The sequence below is a fragment of the Schistocerca cancellata genome, chromosome 11, assembly GCF_023864275.1.
Source record: "Schistocerca cancellata isolate TAMUIC-IGC-003103 chromosome 11, iqSchCanc2.1, whole genome shotgun sequence".
Lineage (NCBI taxonomy): Eukaryota > Metazoa > Arthropoda > Insecta > Orthoptera > Acrididae > Schistocerca > Schistocerca cancellata.
Window position 1 is genome coordinate 16,068,465 of NC_064636.1, and position 26,432 is coordinate 16,094,896.

General features: G+C 37.8%; 1 protein-coding gene across 1 annotated transcript in view; it reads left to right on the plus strand.

Annotated features, from left to right (window-relative positions):
- The first annotated feature begins 1,530 nt into the window (after positions 1 to 1,530).
- LOC126108926 (zinc finger MYND domain-containing protein 11) overlaps positions 1,531 to 26,432 on the plus strand; it is a 217,231-nt gene continuing 192,329 nt past the window's right edge. The window contains exon 1 of the mRNA XM_049914296.1: positions 1,531 to 1,991. The gene's annotated coding sequence lies outside the window, so the exon portion shown is untranslated. The remainder of the gene's footprint in view (positions 1,992 to 26,432) is intronic.

Genomic DNA, 26,432 nt, shown 5'->3' on the forward strand with positions numbered 1-26,432 from the left:
TTACTGATCTATTGAGTATACATACACGGGTTCATAAAAAAGGTAAACTACGATGTACGTAAACTCTCGAATAACATTTCTACCCGGTGAAGATTAATACATTTGTGGTAGCCTATTAAGCTTCACGAAATGTTTACATCACTTTACAGGTATCCATTTTTTTAAGGTTTAGAATAGAAGACTCTGGATAGCTCATGTGAAGGAAAACCATTTTTCGACCAAGACTCCGGTAAAAAATGGAGAAGAAAGAAACAAATATATTTACTGTTATGTGACATTGTTCTTCGGGAAAGTAAAATCAAGGTAGCGGTAAGGTGTGCAGGTTACGAGCCACAGATCTGTTACATCACTTAATAATACATGTAGCGTACACAATCATTAATTTTAAAATTAATTTCATGACGGCCAATGGTAAATCGCCCATGTTTTTCAAAATAATGGTATTTCGTTTACTCAGTTCTTCGCAACACAGTTTACTCTCCTCTGCAAGGCAGCACATAAAAAGAAAACAACCGCCACGCTGTGAAGAGTTATAAGTCTGCCAGTCTGCACGTGTCAGCTCGACCAGGCCTTTGACCTTGGATGTGCTTCGTATCTGCTTAACAGGACATCGTTAACTGCTCAAATGCTTTAGTTTTTGCATACCTTGCCCTGGTGCTGAAACATTATTACAGATTACGTTGTTTTTATGCTCTTTGATATCAGCTTTTTAGTTCACATTCTAATTAAGCCGAAGAAGTTAGCTGTAGTGATTTTCACAGTACAGTCAACAATTTACGAACAAGTTTTGTATCCATGACATGTTACTTTGAATGTTTCAACACTGCTCCATTTCATTCCATATTACACTCACCATGTCGCAATGAATATTCTGAATCACCTTACTGAATTTTGCAAACAATAAGCGAACTGTCTTACTGCGTCAGTGTTATATGACATAAACTGTTACTCCTCACGTATTGAAATAGTGCGTAGCCGTGCTGCAAGCCGTCTATTCCAGATATTACATTTTAGCCTACCGTAATTATTTGCTTTGTCGTCTGCTGTTTTGCGATACAGAACTAACAGAAAACAGCTGCTAGGTTCTACTTACGGAACACTTTTACAGCAAGACGTACAGTAAAATATTCGCGTTATGAAACCGTCGGCCTCAGCCGAGCCATTACTCTATTTTCGTCTAAATATATGAAATCAATACGTGTCAGCCGATGTCTCAGCAGCTAAATGTATGCAAACGTCACATATTTTAGAAAGAGAGGAAGTATTCACAGTACCAGTTGGAATTTAATTCACAGGGAGTGTTGATTTAAATCCTTCTATTGGAATTTTGGTGTTAATGGAAACATCGTTTCGCCCTTTAAAATTAATTTACTTGACACACACACTTCCTGACTCGTCTTGGTGGTCGGCGTGGTGTGGTCGTGGTGGGGGGATGACCAATGGAAAAATAGAACGTTTTTGTTCGTCGTCGGAGGCGGTCGACAAGCTTTGTGGAAAGAAGTTTTTCTGCCTTAGTGAAATTAATCCTGAAGTTGCTACGTATTTGGTAGTGGAAAACAATACAATATCACATACACAAGTATTTGTAGTTGGAGTGTTACAAGAGAACTCCGGTAAAACTGTGGTGTTATTTATTTGACGCTGATCTGGTAGTCGTTTGTCTCTAGCATCCCGCGCGACGCCATCAAGATGGCCGCCGTGTGCATTGATTGGGTAGTCTTCCCGCATTTATTCACAGCGTCCATCAACTTGAGTGGCTACGAGCTATGTGCACTTGTAATCAAAGAGCAGTGCGTGGTATCTTCATAAGGATGATATTTGGATGCGTCTTGTCATCCATTTTCTCGTAATGTGAAATACTGACTGACATTTTGTCGCCGGAGTGGGTATTTATCTTAGTGGAAAGTGTGCATCTTTCGTTTCCGATGAATCTGTACAGTTGTAACACAGCAAAGTGACGAAAATACAGGAGCAGCGGAGAATTTCACAGGGTGAGTCGGGAAGGTCCTTGTCCACAAAGGAATGAGTTTGGCTGTAGTGTGTTACTGGAATTGTAGATTATGTGTTGATTTGTTAGTTTTTGAGCCGATTACATCATTTTCAATCTACGCAAGTATTTGTTCTTTAATTGTAATCGTTTTCTAAATTGGCGTTACGTTGACTGGGTAATATTTATACTTACTCTGCGCAGGAAAATGGATCACTTGTTGCCTTTAAGTTTTATGTATTTGCAGGGTAATACCCAAATTCCGTCGTTTAAAGATGAGAATACTGGGCACTGTTGCACTGTTTTTTACACGTACCACATTCATTTATTATTATTATTATTATTATTATTATTATTATTATTATTATTATTATTATTTCGTTCCAGATATGACTAATTACCGTTGCATTTATTACTGCTGTGAAATTTTCTTGTATTTTAGATTGTATAGGAGTGTTATTAAGTTCGAACTTAGGTCAGCAGCGGTAACCTGTTGAACTATATGGCATATCTTGAAACGCCAATGGCCTGCATCAAAACAACATTTCAGTTTGAGGAATACATGCATTCTACAAATAAACTGCTCACTTCTTCACTTAAATTCGTAATTATATCTTACAGAACGTATTTTTTTATGTGAAAACAAACAAAGTGGGCATCTAAGGTGTTCCGTAATTTTCTCGTTACGTGGTAGCCTATGTCTTAGAATAATGCCATTTTGTCAGTACCGCATAAAACTCTGCCTTGTCGTCTACTGACATTTACACACTGTGTGTATGGAATGTAATGCTTTCGTAGTTGCTGTTGTGATCAGACGTTGAGCAGTGTGCTTGCAAGGAAAAAAGTGCCACGTTACGAAACGCTTTAGAGCACTTACTATACTTCCAGTAATTGTTTGTGTAAACAAACAGAATAGGGTGAAATTTGCACTAGAGTGCATCTCTTAACGAATGAACGATAATTACTTTCCGTTGCGTCGTATGTAGATCTGTTAAAGACGTTATAAATAATCCATCGATAGATAGTGATGTTTCACGACAGCAAACTACACAGAAGTAGGTAGTCAGAAGTACAGCTAGTGTAACAGGCGCCAACACTTTTGTAAATACCAGCTGATAACCGGTATTTCCATGCCGTACGTCCTTGTCTTTTGTGGCCACTTTCAGCCGTTCCTGGGGTTAGGTTATGCGAAGTTCTTGCTATGTCTTATACATGCAGTGGATAGCCTTGTACATACGGCCTAATGCTGCCCACAAGAATCAAATTTTGCCCAGCGTTTCCAGTTTGGTCGACTATATTAGTTCATTTAGTCTAATTTTCTATTGTATTTTTCTTTCTTCTCACTATCTCAGTCTTGAGGTTGTACTTGTAGCTGTGTTTTTATTGGGTGAATTTGATCATAATATTTCCAGTGTGGGACCTATTTGTTAATGGCTGTGTTGTTTACACATAATATTTTAATTTCATCCATTGAAGCTCAGAATTAAAGAGAGTAGTCTCCAAAAGTGTAATAGGTACTTTTTTTTTACGATAATGAAACTATAGACTTGATGCTGCATGTGTCATAGCTAGTTGTTTTATAGAAAGTTTCGTTTTGTGTGTATAAGGCATTAATTTTTCTAGCAAGATTGTTGGTTCATTGAAAAATTAGTTTTCTTTATGTGGTACTTAACAGATAGTTATTGCTATTACAAAACAAGGCTGCATAGAGTCAGCAAGCATACCTACTTCTTGTAGGACTATTGTCTGCCTGTCCTAACTCACTAGCCTGTTCATTGATGATTTAACAGGGAGGTGACTGACTAATGCAAAAGTTGTTGACAGTGCTCTACAATTTTTGTCTGTGTGATTTATTTTCCATGTTCATCTTACACACAGCAAAATGATTAAAAATTAGTATTTTTCAAAGAAAATATTTTTACATTTTTCAAAAAAAAAATTTTTTTTTCATTTAACCTTTAATCTTGTAGTAAATTATTACATGTCATACGTCTTTCTAATAATAGATTTAATTGCAGCCAAACTGGCCATTTATTATGTGATGTACAGGAATTATTCTCCATTCTCTATTATTGTTCTTAGTTGGTACAGAATTTCACTAGCGATTCTGTTCTCACCCTACAGATTGACATACGATATCTCTCTCACTGGCCACTGCACATACAGCTTTATAACAAATGCAGCTATTAGTCATGAAGCTGACAGAACATTTCAATCCCTGAATCTAGATATTCAGGTGATTTGTAAAAAAATAGTGTAGCTAATGAGGTAGGTTTCTAATTTTCTTGTGAACTGGTAGGATTCCCAATTTCTGCTTTATTAGACAGGAGTTTATAGAACATCTTCCCACCGAGGTGTATAACTCCCTTGTTCACCTTGGCCAAGGAGGCAAAGTCGACATGAAAATTGTATTTATGTATTGTGACTTTTTACATCACAGTCCAGTTGAAACTGATCTTCCTTATCAGCAACAAAAACCATCAAGGAGTAAGATACGTTATAAATTTGGTAATCTGGCACACTTGCAGATCTGTCAGTACTGAATTATCAAGATTTATTTTTTGTGGTTTTAAAAAGTTATATAAGCAGAACCTATAGCTTTAACATAGGAAAACAAGTAACTGTTGCATACTGAATATGACGAGAAATTACAGTATCAAAAACATTAAAAGTTTTACTTTTCTCTTAAAACAAGATTGAATTATAAATTGAATACTATACTATTCTATTAAATCACTCATAGGGGCAAAGCTTTAGAAAAGTTCAATATACATAATAAACAAGTTTTTGTTCGCCAGTCATGAAATAAAATAAGAGCCTTGGTGTTGAAAAATGCCAAGAACAAGCTAGTTAATAAAGTGTTACCAAAAAACCTGGTGTAGTTTAATTGAAATCGGTCTGTTTAGCAACACCACAGACATTTTATGTTGTCAAGGACTTGGAATGTGTCAGTGATATTCATCACTGATGATTTACCTGAAATTTTCCTCTGAACCCTTCTGGGATATTGCAGATATGCTAATTTGTTTCTTGGATTCCGCTCTTTTACAAAAATTATTTTGTAAGATATGCAGATTCGTAACTTACGAAGTGTCGTATTATTTGCTACTCTCAGCGAGTTTCGCGAAAGTGTTTAAGGCTTCTGAAGCCTCAGCCTAAGACATACGAGATATATGCATTTCTTCATTATCACTGTTTCTAGTGCCTCCTGTAGACTAAAAACACTTTTTGATATCAGTACTATGAAAAGGAAACTTGCCACTCACCATATAGCGGAGATGCATATCACATCATCAGTCAGCTCTTCTTCAATAGTTAAATTTCTGTTAATATAATTGCTCAGTGTAGCGGACAGATTTACTGACGAGGCACTACACTCAACAGTTTGGATGCCTGACAGTACTAACAACCACACCGAGCTAAAAATACAGGAAAATTTCTGTGTGTGCTGAACTATTGGTTCTACCGAATTGTGCTTGGATTATCACAGTCTTAATGTAAATTGCGAGGGGTGTGTATGAATTCAAAGTTCTGTGAAAAGGTCTCTGAAAAATGCACAATTATATATTTTACACAGTATTCTTACTGATTGCTTCTGCTGTACAAACACTTTATTTACTTAATTTACACTGCACAAGCGATAATTCCATAAGGCGAAAATAAAGCAAAATAACCCAACATTCTTGTCTGTAGTTAATCAATGGGAGTGTTTGTAAGCTCATCAAGAATTAGTTTCTTGCTTGGTGTTGACTCCATTTTGAGTTGTTATCGAGCTAGACAGCAAGAAATGTTAAACACTGTGTTTCATTCAATATATTGCCATAAATTTTGTGTACACAGATTGATCTGTAATGTAGTCTGATGATAATGGACGAGTCTCTGTTGAGTATTTTGATGAATATTACGTACATATATATCACATAACAATAAAAAGTGGCAGGGAAGGAGGGGGTGTCCATTACACAATTTTACCAGTATTGGCCAAACTTGTGGGGTACATAATTGAAGTTACTAATTACTAATACAACATTTGCATGAAAATTTTACCTGCAGTGAAAACACATCTGCTCGCAGGAAAATCCTGTTTCTATTTAAGTGTTTGTTGGACCAGTTAGCAAGTTAAATCACCACGACATTTTCAAGTATTAAACGAGGAGATTCAGCCATTTCTCCTTTACTTGTGGACACTCAAATTTGTGACTTTCATATTGAAAATTCATGCATTTGTTTCATATGTCCAGTGTTACTTATTCATTTAAATACCACAATATGAAACTTTATTTTGCAAATGCGCATGTCACACTGATAAAGATGTGGAGTTTATATTTACATATATGGTGTTAATAAAATATATTATGAAAGGGAAAGTTGCTACTCACCATGTAGCGAAGATGGAGAGTTGCAGATAGGGACAACAAAAGACTGTCACAAATAAAGTTTTTGGCCTGTAAGGCCTTTGCCAAAAATGGATGCCAGTTGTCTGTTTTTGACGAAGGAGTTACTGGCAGAAAGCTTTATTTGTGACAAGTCTTTCTGTTGTGTCTATCTGCAACTCAAAATCTCTGCTATACGGTGAGTAGCAACTTTCCATTTCATAGTATTGTTAAATTTCATCCTGGATTTTCCATTTTGAAGCAGATTGTTAATGCCAGGACTAACAATTCAGGTTTTTAGATCAGCGTATCATTTTCATTTGGTTGGGCAGAAACCTGTCCAGTATTGCAAGAGCCGGGTCGACAGAAGCGTCCGATCCCACGTGCCTGCTTTGACCCGTGACGTAAGCGTGTTGTCGTGTGTGATGTCATGACGGTGCGGAGTTTGGTTTGAGAGTGTGGCGTGTTTGTAGATGTCGTCGTGTTGTGGTTTCTTGTGCTCTCTGGTGGTATGTTCAGGGTTTTCTTTTGTGTGGCATAGTGGGCTCAGTTAACTTTTGCTCATTATCCAGAATTGTTAGTGTGTGGGCTGTGTTTGTAGTGGAATTCGTTTCAGTGAGTTTACGATTTTGTGTGAAGGTTAGTGTTCTTCGCCGTACATCGTGTGGTAATTTTAGTAAAATAAATCAGTTGTTGTTTTTGTTCAGGAATGGATATGACGGATAAAATTAACAGTGCGCAGGTCAAGGGAAGTGTTCGATCCCAATGTGTGGCTGTGTGTGTTGGTATTGGTGTCGGGAGATGTTATTGAGCTATATAGGCCAAGGGAAGTGTTTGATCCTAATTTATGGGATCGGGAGCTGCTGTTGAGCTGTATAGGTCAAGGGAAGTGTCTGATTCCAGATTATATTGTATTTAGTGGTATTTGGGGAGTTTTGTGGTGTCGTTTTTTTTTTTTCGTTGTTTTGTGTGGTTTTGTATGGAGGTGGGTGTATAAATTTGTTTATATTTATATATCTAAAAACAAAGATGATATAACTTACCTAACGAAAGCGTTGGTATGTTGATAGACACACACACACACACACACACACACACACACACACACACACACACACAAAATTCAAGCTTTCGCAACCCACGGTTGCTTCATCAGGAAAGAGGGAAAGACGAAAGGATGTGGGTTTTAAGGGAGAGGGTAAGGAGTGACTCCTTACGAAGTACCTACAAAGTCATGTGGATAGTTATACACTTTTGCAGTGTGCTTTATTGTTGCCAATTCATCACCGTGTACGTCTTTCGGCAATGGAATTTTGAACAACCAATTGATAGCAAAATTAAAAAATGCCTTTTTATGTTGAACTGGCTGGTTTGAAGTGAAATTCACAATGCCATCGGTCTCTTTGCGAAAGATACCAAATGTGTGTCTGCCATTTTCATTCCAAATTATTTATTTCAGTCTTGCATGTAAATTTAAATTTAATCGTTTGGTGCGAGTTATTAAATTTATCTACTATAGTGTTAATGACATCATCGTTACCCTGTATTAGCAGCAGTATGTCATCTACATACGTAAAGTAGTATACAATTTTGTCTGCCAACGAAGCATTTTCAGAAAAGAATCTGTTTTCTAGATAATTAATACAGATGTCGGTGAGCATTCCACAAATTGATCTCCCCATACTGAGGCTGTCTTGTTGGGAATAAGTGTCCCCGTTAAATTTAAAGTAGTTAAATTTCAACATTTGTGGTAAGTAGCCCAATGAATTCATCTACTTCCCTCGTAGAAAGCTTGTTTTGTTCCATTAAATTACGCTGAATGACCTGCACAGTTTTATCAATTGGTATGTTTGTGTATCAGTTGACTATATCAAGAGAAACAAATTTCATTTGATCAGTTATTGGTGTATTTCCGATTTTATTAATAAGTTTGAAACTATTTTTAATGGGAAATTATTTATAGAGTTTATAATGAGTTTTAAGAAACCACAAGCATTTTCCAGCTGCCTTACAGAAAGTACTCCTACTACCGTGCACCACAGGATGTATCAGATAGCCTTCTTTGTGTACCTTTATTCGTGCCCTAAGTGTGGGTGCCAGGGGTTCATAACCTTTAGCCTCTGTTCCTCCCTTTAGTGATATTATGTCTCTGCAAGTTTTTAACTGAGCAAGCAATTTCTTCTGAGCTTCGGATGTTACATCCTTATCGATTTTCTTAACATTATTATCTTCAAAGAATTTTAGAGTTTTAGCAATATACATATCTTTTGCAACGATCACAATTTGTCTGCCTTAGTTACTATGGCGTCGTTGTCAAGTTTGAAATTGATAATTTCAAGTACTCTCTTCTCTTTTATACCTGTCATGATGCTTAAATAAAGAAAAAATAATACAAAGATAAAAACATGTAAATCAGATCAATTCGAACAGTTGCACACAGCAGATGCCTCCTTGTGTCTTACAAATTTTAAGAAAAGGTTTTACCCATCTGATGTTGCATATGTGTTTAAAGAATAAAACAACTGGCTCACAAGGAGTGAACCTGGAAATTTTCTTACTTATGGGCTATTTTCTGTAATTCCCATGCAGATTTGATGTTTTTTACTTTCCTTTAAATGTTATATATGTAGTTCATATAGAGGAGGCCATACAATCAATGTGTTCTCCACACAGCCTACCTTCTTTATACAGTAGTATTCAAAGAACGTTGACTGATGCCCGAATAACAGGGAACTAACGCGCATCAAGATTAAAAAATAGTGGTATGTAATCTAATATATAAGCCACTTATATTATGCCATGAGTAGTAACTTTTATTGTACCACTGGACCATGGACTTCTTGTGTTTTTTAGCATTGATAATGGCTTGGTGCTAGCCAAAATCTTGATTTGCAAAAAAAAAAAAAAAAAAAAAAAAAAAAAAAAAAAAAAAAAAAAAAAAAAAAAAAAGACTGATTGCTGCGCTCTATAATTTATAAGTAACTCTTGTGACATACCACCGTTTTGTAATTGGTTTTGCTCGATTTATTACTGTGCATTCATTTATTTGTTTTGCTGCATTTTGTACTTGGTAATGCATCACGAATGATGTACATTGCATTCTTGATAAATGTTACGATTGCGGATTGCCTTGTTTGTACAGCAAATTGTTAACAATAGTAAAAGTTAGACTACATATATTTCTTTACTCACTTTTATTAAACAGTGTACCTTTGTTCCAGGAGTAGTTGTAAACATAAGTAACTTTAGTCGAATTTAAATACATACGTTGTGTGCCGTAAATATATTTCCCCAAATAGATTTTCAGAGATTTTAAAAGCTGCCTACGTCCCTCTCTTGTGCGCGAAAGCTACATACAGTGGAGGGTAGGGTATTAGAACTAACATTAATCTTCCCATTGTGAATACCACTATTATTGTTAAACTGAATCACATTCTTCGCAGTGAATTAAGACAGAAATCAAGGAGTTGTGAATCTTGTGACTCCACAGTACTACACTTCATGGCATTGGTGAATAGAAGAAAGAATTAAATTACTGATTTATCTGTTTCTGTAGTTGGCAGTTACTCTTTCGGTGAAAGCACTAGAGCGTAGTAATTTCAGAAGACCCTCAGTGTAATTTTAAAAGCTAAATTCTGTAACATCCAACACAGTGTGTTGTGTTGTGTTGTGTTGTGTCTTCATTCTTGAAGCACTTCTGAAGTATCTAGCTGGCACACAGTTAATTATATGTCACTTAAGTGTAATGTGCGATAGATGTTACAAACAGGTCATTGTTCCGTGCCAAAACATTTTTGACAGTAAATTGACGTTTCATTTCCTAGTTTATATAAGATTCATTGGAAATTCAGATTTTTGTATAGCAGAGGTTAAAAACCAGTTGAGTTTACCTTCGGTCCTCATTTTTATTTTGTTACATGTAGTATGATTCAGAGTGTATGTAAGATATTGAAATATGTGCAGTATTCATGTGCATGGTAAGCCATTCACACTGTGTTTATCAGATTTTATATGACACTTTAGTGGAGTGCAAGCTCAAATTTAATAAGGCATCTTCAACCGAAAGACCGCCACTACAGTAATGAGCACGGATTCAGAGAAAAATGTGCATTCAAAACGCGACTTGCACTCTCATCGCAGGACGTTCTGAGAACTATGGATCCAAGGCAGCCTGTTAACTGAAGTAATTCTAGACTTCCGAAAAGTGTTAAACTTTGTTGTTCACCATTTATTGTTACCAAAACTATGATTACATCAGTAGACATACAAAATTTGTGACTTTATTGAGAATTTCTTGGTAGTGAGGATGCACGATATTGCCTTGGATGGTGAGTTAATGAAAGATGCAGAAGTGGCTTTAGAGGTGTTGAACGGAAGTGTTGTGACCTTGACTGTACGTGTTATATATTAGTGACCTGTAGGCGATAATAATGGTAGCATCAGACTCTCTGCAGGTGATACAGTTATCTCCTGTTGGGGAAGAGCCGTGCAAATATCCAGTCAGAAATTATAGAAATAGCAGGATAAAAGCAGGGTATGAGTCATTTTTAGGTTCCTTAAGAAACTGGGAGCTCACCTGGTGTGAGGACCCTATAATGAAAGTGTGAAGAAGTAAGATTTTCGGTGGAAGCTGGATTTGCTGCAGAAACGTGAAAAGCCGTTAAATACTAAGTGATGAAAGTTGTGAAACCAAACTTACTAAAAACAGAACTACTGATGTATTTCTGCCCATCTATCAATGCAGACTTTTTACATTTGGTATAAGATCTGCAGATAGTCACATGCATCTTTTTTTCTACTTGTGTTTCAAGAATATGATGGCATAAAAATGAAGTATGCCAGTTGTTTTATATGTATGGTATTAATGTGACACTATTTGTTGTACTTTCTTCCCAAGAAAGTGATGTGTCTAATATATGTATGATCTTATTTTGATATTGCCACCCACAGTCAGTCTATAAACACCGAGTGAAGGTGTTTCTTATTCATTTCAAATCAAATTTCATTTGTTTGTTGCTGTTGTTTCGTCTTTCCACGATTGGGTATTGCTCGATACCAATGTGTGTTCACTTCATGGAGTGTTTGTGACTGGGGTTCAGTGTCATGCATGTGCAGTTACACGCGAACACCATTTTTTTGTCACCAAAAAAGTAGTTTCTACAGTTGTAAACTAGGATAGTTTATTTATGGTGTAAATAAATAGTTTTTCTCTGAGAAAATGATTTGTTGAAACTCTAATTAGTGCTTCTTTGTGTTACAAACTTACATTTTTTCCGATTTCAGAGCAGATCAGTTTATTATAATGTCTAAGCATACAGAGAATCGGACATTTCTTTGTTATCTTTACTATATCTTGACGTAACTGTTATTAACACAAGCCTCAAAGAACTGGTAAATGTATAGACACAATTAATAAGGTACATATGTATCTGAATAACTATTCAAAAATTATACCATGTAATTGAAACTGTTAAGCAGAAATTTTCTTTCAAATATTGTTTGCGCTGCTACCTATGTAGTTGAACATTTTTGTGTTATCATATTATTTGCTACTTTCCATGCCAAATTCATTGTCATGACTAGTTCAGATTGTTTTTAGTGCTGATGTTTTTTCAAATTCCAGCGAGTACTCTAGAAAGGAATAAATGTTTTGCAATGATGTAATCATGCCAGTTTACATAAATAACTGTCTGAAAGAGCTGTGAGAGTTTGTCCAAACACTAACCATGTTTGGAAGACAAGTGCAGCTCTGTTTTTTATTGTTTTCCCCAATTTTTTATTATTAAGACTGGTGAGCATGTGTTTGCAGTAATGTCTTTAATTTTGGACTGCATTTATATGCTACATCTGGAGAATGAAATGCGTGTAATGAAAATTCGTGGCTTAGCCACTGCAGACTGCTGTATAACATATACGTTTACCCTTAATTAATGAGACTCTTCGCTGTCTGTCAGCATAAAAATCTCATGAAATTCAAGAAGGGGTGAGTGCAGGTGTTCTCTTTCTCAAAACCTTGTCGACACTGAAATATTATCATACATGTTCTACACTCGTAAGGCTGTAGCTGCAATGTCTTGCCTACCTATAACCTTCAAACGTGAATGCTACACACTAGGGCACGGGCAGCAATCAACTGGCCACAGACTGGATCCGGCCCGCCGTTGATGTCAGTCTAATGTACGAAAAAATTTGTGGGACAGAGAGAGAGGCTTTCACATTTTACCCACCCCTGTTATTCGTAATTCAGTTTTTCTGGTTCGGCTTCCTTGTAGTGCAGCCGATATGTTACGTTAGAGCCATTCGGACTTCTAAATAGCTTACTCGTGTCAACTGGTAAGGGGCGATCTGTATTAATTACTTCTGAGAAGGTGAAGTTCTGAGCCGAGATCGTTTGTAAACGACCGTTGCCGATTACTGGTTTCGGTAAATGTAGTTACCGTGTTAAGATCTGTGAATGCATTCATATAGTGTTAAATTATGCAGAGATAAAATTAAGTATAATAGTTGGTGCATCATAATAGCAAAACTGTGTTACAAAATACCGTATTTACTCGAATCTAAGCCGCACTTTTTTCCGGTTTTTGTAATCCAAAAAACCGCCTGCGGCTTAGAATCGAGTGCAAAGCAAGCGGAAGTTCTGAAAAATGTTGGTAGGTGCCGCCACAACTAACTTCTGCCGTCGAATATATGTAGCGCTGCACAGGCATGCTTTGTAGCCACAAAGATAAATACTGGCGCCAAAACCTCTGTGTCAGTAAATAAATAAAAAAAAAGGTGGAAGACGAGCTTTTTTTTCTCCACCCCGAGCTTCGACCACTGCATTTTCATACATTATCCAACGAAGTAAATACAAATTCCGTATTGTTCATCTTCGAATGTATTAGAATTTCAATGTACTACGAAAATCCGACTGCCAAGACTGTTTGGGATGTTTTTCAATATGGCCAACTCTACGTTCTGAATTTTTTCCTACCTGTGAGAAGAGATGGTTGCTAATAGTAACCTGATGAAATGTGAATCGCAAGCAGTATTCTCTTCAATATTCATCATAAGAATAATACGAATATAAACATTTTGCCATGTTTTCTTCCGTGTTTGTTGCTATCTCATTTAAATCCTGTCTGCCTAATAAACTACGAAACTAGAGTGAGACAACAGCAAACGCGGAAGAATACACTTATCGTGTCATGTTTATATTCGTATTATTCTTAGCCTAATAGTGATACAGTCAGAAATGAACCACGGCAACTGACTAGATTTATAAATCTAAGATGACTCTAATTTCTGTGCAGAATTTGATGTACTAAAGAAGCGGCCGCAAAGATTTTCAAACGGAGAAAAATTTTCGCCTAACTCTCGTTCAGAACATGTTCTATCATACGCAGCCTATTATTTGGTTCTTGTTGATCATTCTCAAAGAAAGCAGCAGTGTAAGTAACAACAAATAGCAGTCTCTTGACATTGCTTCGCTAATGAGACTATTCGCCTCTTTTTAGTTGTAAGCGGCGGTAGTGCGCACAAAAGCAAGCCATGCCGCGAATGGCGACAGGCCATAAACACGCACTATCAGAATGCGACAAACAATGCATGACACAATACAGTGATGCATTTTCAGCTTAGAGTGACGTAAACACCTATAACAGAGAAAACGGCACTTATCAGATCAAACAAAATAAGCAATCGATTCAAACCAGACGAAGCACGTGAAAAAAGGAAGGATACCCGTATAAAGACGGACGGAGCGCCTGACGCATAGCAATGGCTACCTGGTAAAGCTTAAGACTCGAACCAAACTACTGTAGCTGTATCGTCATTCATTCGACCTAAATTGTGTCTCATATTACAATGGACCAACTTTGTTTCGATTTGGAGGTGCGGCCTAAAACTTTTCTCTCCCCTTGAATTTCGAGTCTCAAATTTCAGGTGCGGCTTAGATTCGAGAAATCTCTTTTTCCTTTGTTTCGAGTCTCATTTTTCAGGTGCGGCTTAGATTCGGGTAAATACGGTATGTCGATAGAATGTTGTTGCATGTGTCCTATGCCAGCTGTACAAGTACTCTTTCCTAAAACGTGTGTGGACGAGATGGACGATGCATCGGCAAGTTGAGGCTAAAACCACATTGTACAGAGTAATTTGCCACATGCTCGCAACCTGTACCGTACACTACTGTGTACTTCATTCCAGCCAGGGCACTGCTAGACGGGCGGGTGGTGGCCAGTACTGGCTGGAAAATTGATAATTGGCACCGACAGGTGTCGCTAGTGTGTTCGTGTACTTCTCAACATTATTCGTGTATTTTAACTACAGCACAATTCCTGTTACGTGTCAATAAAAGAATCCTAAACACTTTTCTCTTAAGTTATTGTAAAATACTGATTACAACAGAAGCTAATAATTATTCTTGTCATGTTAGGTTGCACAAATGCACCTGTGTACAAGCTGCTGTACAACTTGATGCAACTTCTACAGACTGTTGTACGGTAAATTGCTGTATGACAATATTTTCTAATGTATGAAAACCTGCAGTCATAATTGTAAAATGATTAAAATTATAAAAAAATGTAGAAATATGCAGAAGTGAAGTTTTAAGGTGGACTTCCATTGCGTCTTTTTGGATAGCAATCTCCACTGTGGATGACAAACTGTCATTACCACGGTAGACAAATAATAAAATAATTACAGCGATAGTGGGTAACACACTTGATTCACAGGGTAGCAACAGTTAGATGATTTGACTTTTAAACTTTTTGAAATGAACAAAGAAATGATGGCTTAATTTATTTAGTGGTACAGAAAAACCTGCGTATATATGACCAGTCATCAAATGTATTTGCGAAGATACATTTTTAAAAAATGCTTGCTAATAGTGTTTGTGGATATTAACGCTTGAAATTTCAAATATACTGATCTGCTGTGGCCAAAAATCACAAACTTACTCCCTAGTTTCATGGAGACGGGGACTGCCTATCTCATTGCTGTATTTTATTTTTCTGTTCTTTCTCCTTTTAACATTAATAATTATTCTCCATTGTGGACGTATTGGAACACTGCAATGAAATTGAAGGTATTTACAATGAATTAGCTGCAAACAGTTGCTTTTATAGGCATTCATTCTTCCATGATGACATTTAAAAATACTTGGCGCTGCTTCTTCAGATGTTTACATTTATTTACATGTTGTGGAACTTCTTTCTTTACTAACGGCACTGCAGAATGTTTAATGGGAGTCATGAGGACAGTTGTTGTGAAATGTCATATGTAAAGAAACAATGTTCACAATGTGCTAATGACTGTAAACATCTGAAGATGGGGTGAACGTAAAATCAATGTACTCTAAAAAAAAAATAAATGTGATTTTCGAGGCATAATTTGTCGGTGTGGTGTTTCGGCAAAGGGGTGGCATTCGTATTGGTGCGCTGCCCTGTAAACGTAACGAGACGGCCGCTATGGTTTCGACGTAATGCGTTAGGATTGTTGCTCAGTGTCACATGAAAAGCTGCTGGCTTGCAAGATGCAGTAGTGTGTGAATCAGGCCTGCGAGTCACCAAAACAAGCCCATGCCTGCACTAGGGGCTGGCAAACTGTTAGTGGCAAATGGCCACATCCTCAAAACTTGAATATTGTATAGACAACATACTTATTTCTAACCTAATATTTTGAATTTGTCGAATAAAGAATATTTTAAACTCGGCAACCTCTCTCTTTTGCTATAAAACGTCACTGGAGATTGTTTTATCTCCACAATTCAGTAGTATTGCAGTTGAGGAAAACGGAGACAGTTTGTTCATATTCTGCAGTAGATGGATTTTGACTGCATAATTGTAACATTTTAGATACAATAACCGCTATTAAAAAAAGTTTCTCAAAAGTGGTTAGCAGTTTGTGGGAAGACACTGCTAAAAGAGGGAGAAAAATAAGTTGCCTATATGCCAAACACTGTTTGCTTCAAAACAAACTTCAGACCTGTTTCCCTTTTAGCAAGTTTATTGTAGGTCACTGTAGCGATGAAGAATCTGAAGCAATTACAAAAATACAGAAGTCATTGTCATTTTTCAGTGTGTGTCATCAGGCAGATGGAAATACAAGGGCATGCTGAAGTACAGCCGCCTCCTTTTTTTTTTCTTTTTTTCTTCTTCTTTTTTTACCCTTTTTTCCTTTTTTTCTTTAAGCTTTTTAAATAAAACAGACTTTATTAACATTCTAAATCTTTTTTCCTCGTTTCTACATATTTATTTGTCATTATTTTCACCACGGGGATGAACACATTTCTCCCAACGAGAGAGCAGTTCGTTGATATTATCGCTGTAGGATGTTTGATTACGTCGACACAGTTACGACGTCGCCTCTGCTTGCAGCACATAATCACTGTCACAGTGAAGTCCTCAAAGGTGTTGTTGAAGGTTTGGGAAACAGATGAAAATCAAATGGGAACAAGTTGAGGTCAGCACCACAGTTTCCTTCATTACAAGCACAAACAACCCAGTGTCGCACATTACTGGCGTCAATACAATAGTCTCGTCATATTCACCGTCATTCTTCTGTGGCCTTCAATCAGAGCCAAGTTTTCTGTGGTTAGAAACTTGACTATAGCACACTGTTTCACACACACTGGCGCAGTGTCTTACGTTACACACCACCGTATTACACACTGTAATTCAGAGCCCTCAGACTGCAGAGGGTTGCTACTTAAGTCAGCGAAGCAAGAAAGCTGTCTGAATGATAAGCATGACGTATAGTACCTCAGCTCATATTGAGATGATGTGATGTTCCACAGGTTCGTTTCTGTGATATCGGGTAGCAAAGTCTACTCATACCAGGCACTAAGACTTCGTGTTGTTTAGCCTGGCTCGCCTTAGTATTGCAGCACACTTGCCAGGCTCCTCAGTTTTTATTATATATATATATATATATATATATATATATATATATAAGAGGGTAGGGAAGGTGGTTGGGGATTTCATAGGGATGAACCGAGAGGTTACGAAGGTTAGGTGGATGGTGGAAATATATATATATATATATATATATATATATATATATATATATATATATATATATATATACTCTCTGCCTTTACAAATGTCTGCTTGTGTCTGTGTATGTGTGGATGGATATGTGTGTGTGTGCGAGTGTATACCTGTCCTTTTTTCCCCCTAAGGTAAGTCTTTCCGCTCCCGGGATTGGAATGACTCCTTACCCTCTCCCTTAAAACCCATATCCTTTTGTCTTTCCTTCTCCTTCCCTCGTTCCTGACGAGGCAACCGTTGGTTGCGAAAGCTTGAATTTTGTGTGTATGTTTGTGTTTGTTTGTGTGTCTGTCGACCTGCCAGCACTTTCATTTGGTAAGTCACATCATCTTTGTTTTTAAATATATTTTTCCTTCGTGGAATGTTTCCTTCTATTATAACTATATATATATATATATATATATATATATATATATATATATATATATATATATATATGCCTGCCCTGAAATGAGATCCATCCTTCATGAAATCCTCCCCACTCCACCAAGAGTGTCTTTCCACCATCCACCTAACCTTCGTAACCTCTCGGTTCATCCCTATGAAATCCCCAACCACCTTCCCTACCCTCTGGCTCCTGCCCTTGTAACTGCCCCCGGTGTAAAACCTGACCCGTGCACCCTACCACCACCACCTACTCCAGTCCTGTAACCCGGAAAGTGTACACGATCAAAGGCGGAGCCACGTGTGAAAGCACCCACGTGATTTCCCAACTGGCCTGCCTACACTGTGTGTGTGTGTGTGTGTGTGTGTGTGTGTGTGTGTGTGTGTGTGTGTGTGCGCGGTGTGCGTGCGAGTGTATACCCGTCCTTTTTTCCCCCTAAGGTAAGTCTTTCCGCTCCCGGGATTGGAATGACTCCTTACCCTCTCCCTTAAAACCCACATCCTTTCGTCTTTCCCTCTCCTTCCCTCTTTCCTGACGAAGCAGCCGTTGGTTGCGAAAGCTAGAATTTTGTGTGTATGTTTGTGTTTGTTTGTGTGTCTATCGACCTGCCAGCACTTTTGTTTGGTAGGTCTCATCATCTTTCTTTTTAGATATATTTTTCCCACGTGGAATGTTTCCCTCTATGACCTGCTTTTTCTGTTTCCCTAGTCCAAGACTTACCATATTCTTTACATTAATATGTCTGGAGACTTTCTATCTCGTTTTTAGTTTCTGTGAATTTCCAGGTAATACCTGGCACTGAGGGTTTCACATACCAAATTTTTATTCAGATAATTTTTAGAAGTGGTTTTCCACATGACTTCTTTTTGTCCATAATCATCTGTAAATTTCAGCACACTTTGTTTGGAATCAGCAGACATCATTACACACAAATCACCTTAAAATATAATCTCAACAAACTACACGGCAAAAGGCAAATGTGGGCCCCAGTTCTGTCTCTTCTGCTAAAAAGCCCAAGTGGTCCCCACTTAATCTGGGAAGCTATACTGTATCACACAAGTTCTCCATTGCGAATGTGTTAAGTGTGCACAAATACTTGTGTATGCTTGTGCTGTTGAAAATGTAAGTGCTTACACAAATTAGAACAGAAAGAAGGCATTGTGTGGACACACTGTAGGGTTACTAATATTTAAACACTCTGACTGGTTGTGATACAAACACACAGAGTGGGGCAGGGAATCACCCCACTATAAATGCTAGAAAACGTTAGGTTACCTTCCATTCAGAAGGCTGTTGCATGCAGTGACTGTTATATTGACTTGTAAATAATAGATTTCAGCTATCATTTGTCCTTTTTAAATTTTATTGGCAGATCTAGATTTCAGCTAGAAACTAGCCATTCTCAGTGCACTATCATTTTTGATCAGTGAACTGTGGATGAAGCCCGACCAGCAGGCATTACGTGCATTGATCTAAAATGATAGTGCATTGAAAATTGCTAGTTCTAGCTTAAATCTAGATCTGTCAATAAAATTTAAAAAGGACAACTGATACCTGGAATCTATTATTTACAAGTTTGTTTATTATCTAAATAAAGTACAGTGAACACTTAGATGTGACAAACCCACTAAAGAGACAGCTTGCATTACACTTGTCCGTCCTCTGCTGGAATATTGTTGCGCCGTATGTGATCCTTACCAGGTAGTATTGACGAAGGACATAAGAAAAGTGCAAAGAAGGGCAGCTCATTTCGTGTTATCGCGCAATAGGGGTGAGAGTGTCACTGATATGATACACGAGTTGGGGGGCCATTCACTGAAACAGAGGCGGTTTTCTTTGCGGCGAGATCTATTTACGAAATTTTAATTAGCAACTTTCTCTTCTGAATTCGAAAATATTTTGTTGACACCAGCCTACGTAGGGAGAAATGATCGTCACAATAAAATAAGATAAATCAGAGCTCGAACAGAGAGATTTAGATGTTCCTTTCTTCTACGCGCCATTCGATAGTGGAATGGTAGAGTAGTAGTATGAAAATGGTTCAATGAACCCTCTGCCAGGCACTTAAGTGTGAATTGCAGAGTAACCATCTGGATGTAGAAGTGACATCCGTCATCAATATGTAGCTTCAGCTGATTTCTCAAGTTCTGCATCACTCTGTAGAACACCTGTTGGGAAATACGGTCTATTTTAAGACATATAGCATCCTTTGAGGTTAGCAGGGGTCCACAGCTCGTGGTCGTGCGGTAGCGTTCTCGCTTCCCGCGCACGGGTTCGATTCCCGTCAAAACATTCACTGACTATTGAGCAGTGTGGGCCGTGGTACCATCCTGCTGAAACCAGACAAGCCTCGTATGCATTTATTGAAGTTGTCATTTAAGAAAAAGTTTTGGATCATGTTTACATACTGTTCACTGTTGACGGTGATTTGCTCAGCACTGACTGCACGCCAAACTGTGACCTCTTCACTGTGGAGAGGTCTCTCATTAATATCCCCAGGATTCACACAACTCGAGTAATGCACGTGCTATTTAACACATCTGGAAATGTGAAAATGTGTGTATCTTGAGGAACATTTTCAGTCAAGTTGTCACAGGCTTGTCGTCGATTTTAGCCAGTCCTGTTGTGACAGTTCTTAAGCAATAACCATTTTTGTGGTGTGCGTACTGTAAGACCTTTGGTACACACACCGTCAGACTTCGGTACACACACCGTCAGATTATTTGACTCGTTGCTGTGACGAAGTAGGTGAGTGTTGGCAATATATCTCGTGGTCTTATCGTGGCGTGTTTATCTTCTGCCGTTAGGTCAGACGATAGAAATGCCACTTGCACGCTTAGAGTAGCTGGCTATGTACAGGAATATGGTAATCTTATTAGGTGCAGACTGAAACTTGACTATAGACTGGTACAGACTCGTGCAGCCTAAGCAGACTGACTAATCGGAGGTCTGTACACTCGTTATAATACCTCGTGCGTTCAGGTATCACTGCGCGAGTGTGATCCGCGAGGAGAAAAGGTTCTACGTTAGCAGCAATCTCATTGGCTGTGTGACATAATAATACGCGGATCGGCGGAAGCAGAATTTGGTCCGTCTCTAAGACGGCGCCATCTCGTAGTGCAGAGACGGACGAGCACTGCGCCTGCGCTGTTGTGCTCTAGTGGGAAAGCTGTGTACGCGCTGACTACGCGGAACTATGTACACGACAATTTTATACAGATAAAATTGAAGGTTTTGTGGAGAATCGGACGCACAGTATGGCTAGACAGTGCCAGCGACTACGCGACTGCTACACTGACCTCTGTACACACTCGGTGTTTGCAGGCGTCCTCTCTTCTCCAACTCTTTTTCACAACGCTACCACATTGACAGAAGCTCTCTACCTGCAATGGAATCAATTTACAATTGGGAACACTGTCCTGAGGGAGGATCCGATACAGATTTTGCGTAACACGATGTATTGCAACTACAGATCAGTTTTTGGAGAAATGGGTTTTGACAGCAGTTTGACCACAGCACGTTTGCAGCTATCGGCAGTAGTGACGTAAATGTCCACTGCCGCTGTGACCTGAGAGCCCGTCACCACTCTCCCTTTGCAATGCAACTTAAAAGTAGGGATAATTCCCTGCCTCACCGTCTATAATGACAGCCTACATGTGTCCCAAAATGACCACAGTCAGAAAATTAGAGAAATTAAACCTCTTACCGTACTAACGTTTATCGACTCTCGTCGTCTCCGTGCACCGTTCGTGAATGAACGAGGAAAAGGGAACGAGATAGTGGTACCGTAAATGAGGAGTGTTTTTTCAAAACTCGATATATGCAAAATTGAGTTAGGTGTGATAATGGCATTATGTTGACCTTTTACATCAACCCCTGCACCGAGTTTTAGCAAAAGTCAACTACTGCTGTGTGTATGAACACTCCAAATCGTAAGATTTTAGTAAAACACAATATATGCTTTCTTACAGTTACAGCAAAAGTCAACAAATACAATGTAATAACTCCCGTGTCCTGGCTCTTTCGGCAGCAAGCAGTTAACAATAATGGAGTATACTGGTTGCTTCAAGTGACATTACAAATTGTTGTAAGAGTATTTACTGGCGGGAATAATGTTGCAACTAGATGTCATAGTAGACTGCACACCGGCAGCTTACTTCTAGACAAGTGTTCACTTGACGCGGAGGAACCTTTCATTAAATACAATCGTGGACTGGTTTCTTCCTCAGAAGCTAAAGAAATGGAAGAATGCAAAGCTGTTGAATTCTGCTATGAAGATATTTCCCACTTTCATCATCATGTGACTTCATTAAATAAAATGGATCAAGATAAGTTTGTTAAAATTTCTTAACATTATTTACCTTTTCTTAATATTTCTTCACCTCAGTGTGAAGTGCTGAACACACAGAATGCAAAAAGGAAGAAAACGGTGACAATCAAGTATACCATTATAAAAAAGAATGGTGAAGTAGTGCCTGCTTGTACTGCCACTTTCCACGGACTCTGCGGCATGTCGGAGCGTAGGTTATCCTATGTATTGAGCAGGTTCTATGAAGGAGGGAGGTTGCCAAAGAAAAGGAAAGGAGGTGACTATTGCCATTAAGAATGATATAAATAGTATATAAATGCAGAGAGAGCCACCGTGGAAAGGGGAAGTCTAAAAGAGATTATTTGCCTTCAGATCTCGCAGTCAATAAAATATTAAAGAGATTCTGGTGAGAGAGAAATAATTTTGGACTGAAATGATGATCCGTACCAAAATAAAAGCACTTATTTTACAAATATTTCAATCTACCATTCAGGACACCTCATACCAATACCTGCTTCACTCGTAAGGTTGGTCTTATGAAGTAAAAGCAGAAACATGTTTGCAGAAGCAGCATGAACTACAAACTAGAAACAGATAATGTAAAATTCATGCAAAATGGTTTTATAATACTGGGTGTCTAAAAAATCTCTCTGCAGTGCCGTATGATTGTTAGCCGTGCATGCCGTATGTCGCAGGGAATGTACCGAAATGAAACTCGGTGAAATACAAGTTATTAATTTATCGAATATTCATTTTTACGTACAAATTTTCACATTAAATGTTGAAAGTGTCCCCCGTCCCCCCCCCCCCCCCACGCCAAACACCATTCAATTTGCCTGAACATGTTTCCAAACACGAGCTGTAACATTTCTTCTGTAACAGAAGCAGTGAAAGTTTGTATTTCAGTTTTCAATTTATCAATGGATTTTGGACTGTCTTTATAGACAATTGCTTTTGCTGCACCCCAGAAGAAAAAGTCAGGTAGTGTTAGGGCAAGCGATCGTGGAGGCCAAAGTCCATGTGAAATTATGCTATCACCAAAAACCTCAGCAAGCAGTGACATTGAAATGCGAACTGTATGCGCATTTGCACCATCTTGTTGAAAATAACTGGCTAACAGTCATACGGCTCTGCAGAGAGACTTTTTGAACACCCCGTATAATGAAGGAAGATAATTCTACCGTCATTAAGATTTGCTTTGACATGCAGCAAAACCAGCCTATTCTAAAGCTATCAGTCAGCGACGTTTTCTGTGCTAGACACGTATGGGTATACAATTTGTATATCATGTTCCATATTAGGAGCAAAAACAGGAAAGCATTATTTTCTACACCTAATTGGAAACAGAATCCTCAAGATGATGCAATCAAGCTGCTCTGGTTCTGCTGGACTCTCTCTCTCTCTCTCTCTCTCTCTCTCTCTCTCTCTCTCTCTCTCTCTCTCTTTTTTTTTTTTTTTAAACAACCAAATGATGGCACGAGTACTGTACATATAATTTCAGATTCTTGTAGCAGCCAAAATAAAAGCAGTTTGGCGATGCTTACAGTGTTTTTGGGAAAGCACAAGATTCAACACCTTCCCTGTTTTTGGCTACGTAGCTACATGCACCCTGATTGAGTGTTTGGTAGAACTAAGAAATCTTACAGGAAAAAAAGAAAGCATCTTGTCTTCTAAATATTATTAAGATATTTTAGAAGAGCGTGACACACTCAAGAGTTCTAAATACAGGTTGGACTGTTAAAAAACTAAAAGATAGTGCAGAGCACCCATCCTTTTACCAAAACAAAATATGGAAAGCAAAAAAAAAGAAGACAGATATGTCTGCCTTGCTAAAGTATTTTGAAATTCCAGACAATGCAAAGGAGTTTTAGACGAATAGCATATGGATGTGAGAGGGAAAACTTGATGATAACGATGCGATTGTAACATGCAGTACTTTATCTGTTATACATTTTGTGCTTCACGTAGTACTGATAATAAAGATATAAGCTACACACTTATGTTAAAGTAGTTACCATTGCTATTGTTGTAGTATGCCACTTTTTTTCCATTATTATTGTTTGTACTCTCAGTAAAGCCAAAAACTATAAATTAAAATAAAATGATATGCTACAGAATATGCATTTTACAACAATACAGGCATATAATAAAAGCTACAACACACCAAAAAAATAGTTGTGGAAAAAGTAGAGAGAATTAAAGAAGGTAACTTAATTGATACCAGCAATACTTACAGGCATTTTTATCGAATTCTGAAAAACCTGTAAAAATCACACAGTGATGTACTGTTTAAAAAATTAAATTTTAATTTATTTCATTGCAAGACTTTTCAATGTCAGTGACATGTAGTAATCGTGTAAAAATTCAAATGTTCAAGCATATCTATCTAGGTGAAAACAGAAAAACTCGTTTTATGAAAAACTGTATTTGTTGCGTTTATCAAGTTTTACAAAGAAGAGAAGAAAAAAAAAGCTCCTCAAGTGCCCTCTGCCAAGCGTTGTAATGTGGCTTGCAGATTATAGGTGTAGGTGTAGAACAGATTTAGAGCTGGGCAAGTGTTTGTAGTGATGTTGCTGTGCAGAGCATGACAAAACCGATATTTGAAAATGTGAATTTATCTTCATTCTTCTTCTTAAAAGTTCTGACCGCTCTGAAATTTCAGGTTCTTGTTCAGATCGGTTGTTTCGAAATTTATTTTCTTGTACACAAAACTCACGTAATCTATGGTGGTTTTAGTCGAGAGCAGTGATGGCCTTGCAGGTTGGCATTAAATGGTGTGACGGTTTACATTCGGATCACTGCCTTAAAACAGTCTGAAGTTCTGCAGTAAGCAATAATTGTGTTTGAAGCAGTAATTCTCGTATGCCATACAGAGCCCAGCAGAACGTGTAGTTTACATTGAATGCTACCAGTATTTATTGTACCTGTGTCGTCTGCTGTTGAATCTTGGTTGCATGTGGTTTGCTTCTGGTTTGCATCACTGTCATTGATTTTTCCAAATGTGAGTTAAATAGGACTTGAAACTCTTAACTGACATTATTGTGAGAGAATGGGGTGAAATTATATATAGCTTTACAGGAAGAGAAAACATTCACAAAACCTATGTATATTGTGCTGTTATATTTGCACAATGTTCATATTTTACTTTCCAGTAACTAAGCTTATGCTAAAGATCTCTTTTGGAGAAAGACTTATCAGATGTTAATAAGGAATAAGATTTCTCTCACACAAAAGAAAATTGTAGGAGGGGGCAGGTTTTTGCGATACAGGTAATGTACCACTACTGACAACAATGAACGACCAAGATACTAAGAAAAATTCATTAATCACAACAGTGGTTACGTTTTGTATCTAAAACTTTGATACGCGTTTTTGCTTAGGACTATTTGCAAATCTTTTTCAGCGTCCAGTTAAAAATTCTGTTTTCCCATGCCTTTTTAATTTACTCCATTTGTCTCTGGCACACACAATCAGAAAAGAACATACGTGTTCCCTCAGGTTTTCTTGGCATAATTGATTTATTTGACTTATAGTGTGCTTCTGGGTGCTCTGCCAAGTTGTTACTAGAGGAGCAGATTGGAACTGAGAGCGATGAAGAGAAGCCAAAATCCTTATTTACCTTATGGTTGCCCAATATCCGGAAAGATTAGTAGACTATCGAATTGTCACATCCAGTGTATTTTGCTCCATTCCTCTAAGATATAAAGCATTTTTCCATAATGCTAAAGATGATCTATGTCTCTAAAACCAGGGTGTGTATTGCATTCCTAGCAAATGTTACTTTCCTTAAGTGTGGTGGACTATCAGAACAGTGGAGACGAGGTGTACATCTACATCGATACTCTGCAAATCACGCTTAAGTGCCTGCAATGGGCTCATTAAACCAACTTCACAATAATTCTCTATTATTCCGATCTTGAACAGTGCACAGAAAGAGTGAACATCATCCATATCTTTCTCAGTATGTAGGTCTGCGTCAGCATAATATTTCGCCTTCAGAGGAGAAAGTTGGTGATTGAAAGATTCTGCCACAACGAAAAATGCCTTTGTTTTAATGCTGTCCGCCCCAAATGCTGTATCATGTCAGTGACATACTCTCCAGGAACCAAAGTTTAACATTCCTTTTAGCATTTGTGCGGATGACATCACACTTTTTGTTATGAGAGTCAGTTGCCAATTTTTGCACCATACACAAATTATTTCTAAATCATTTTTCAGTTTCTTTTGATCTTCTGATGACTTTACTAGACAATAAACAACAGTATCATCTGCGAACGACCTAAGACAGCAGCTCAGATTGTCTCCCAAATTGTTTATATAGATAAGAAATAGCAGAGGGCCTATAACACTA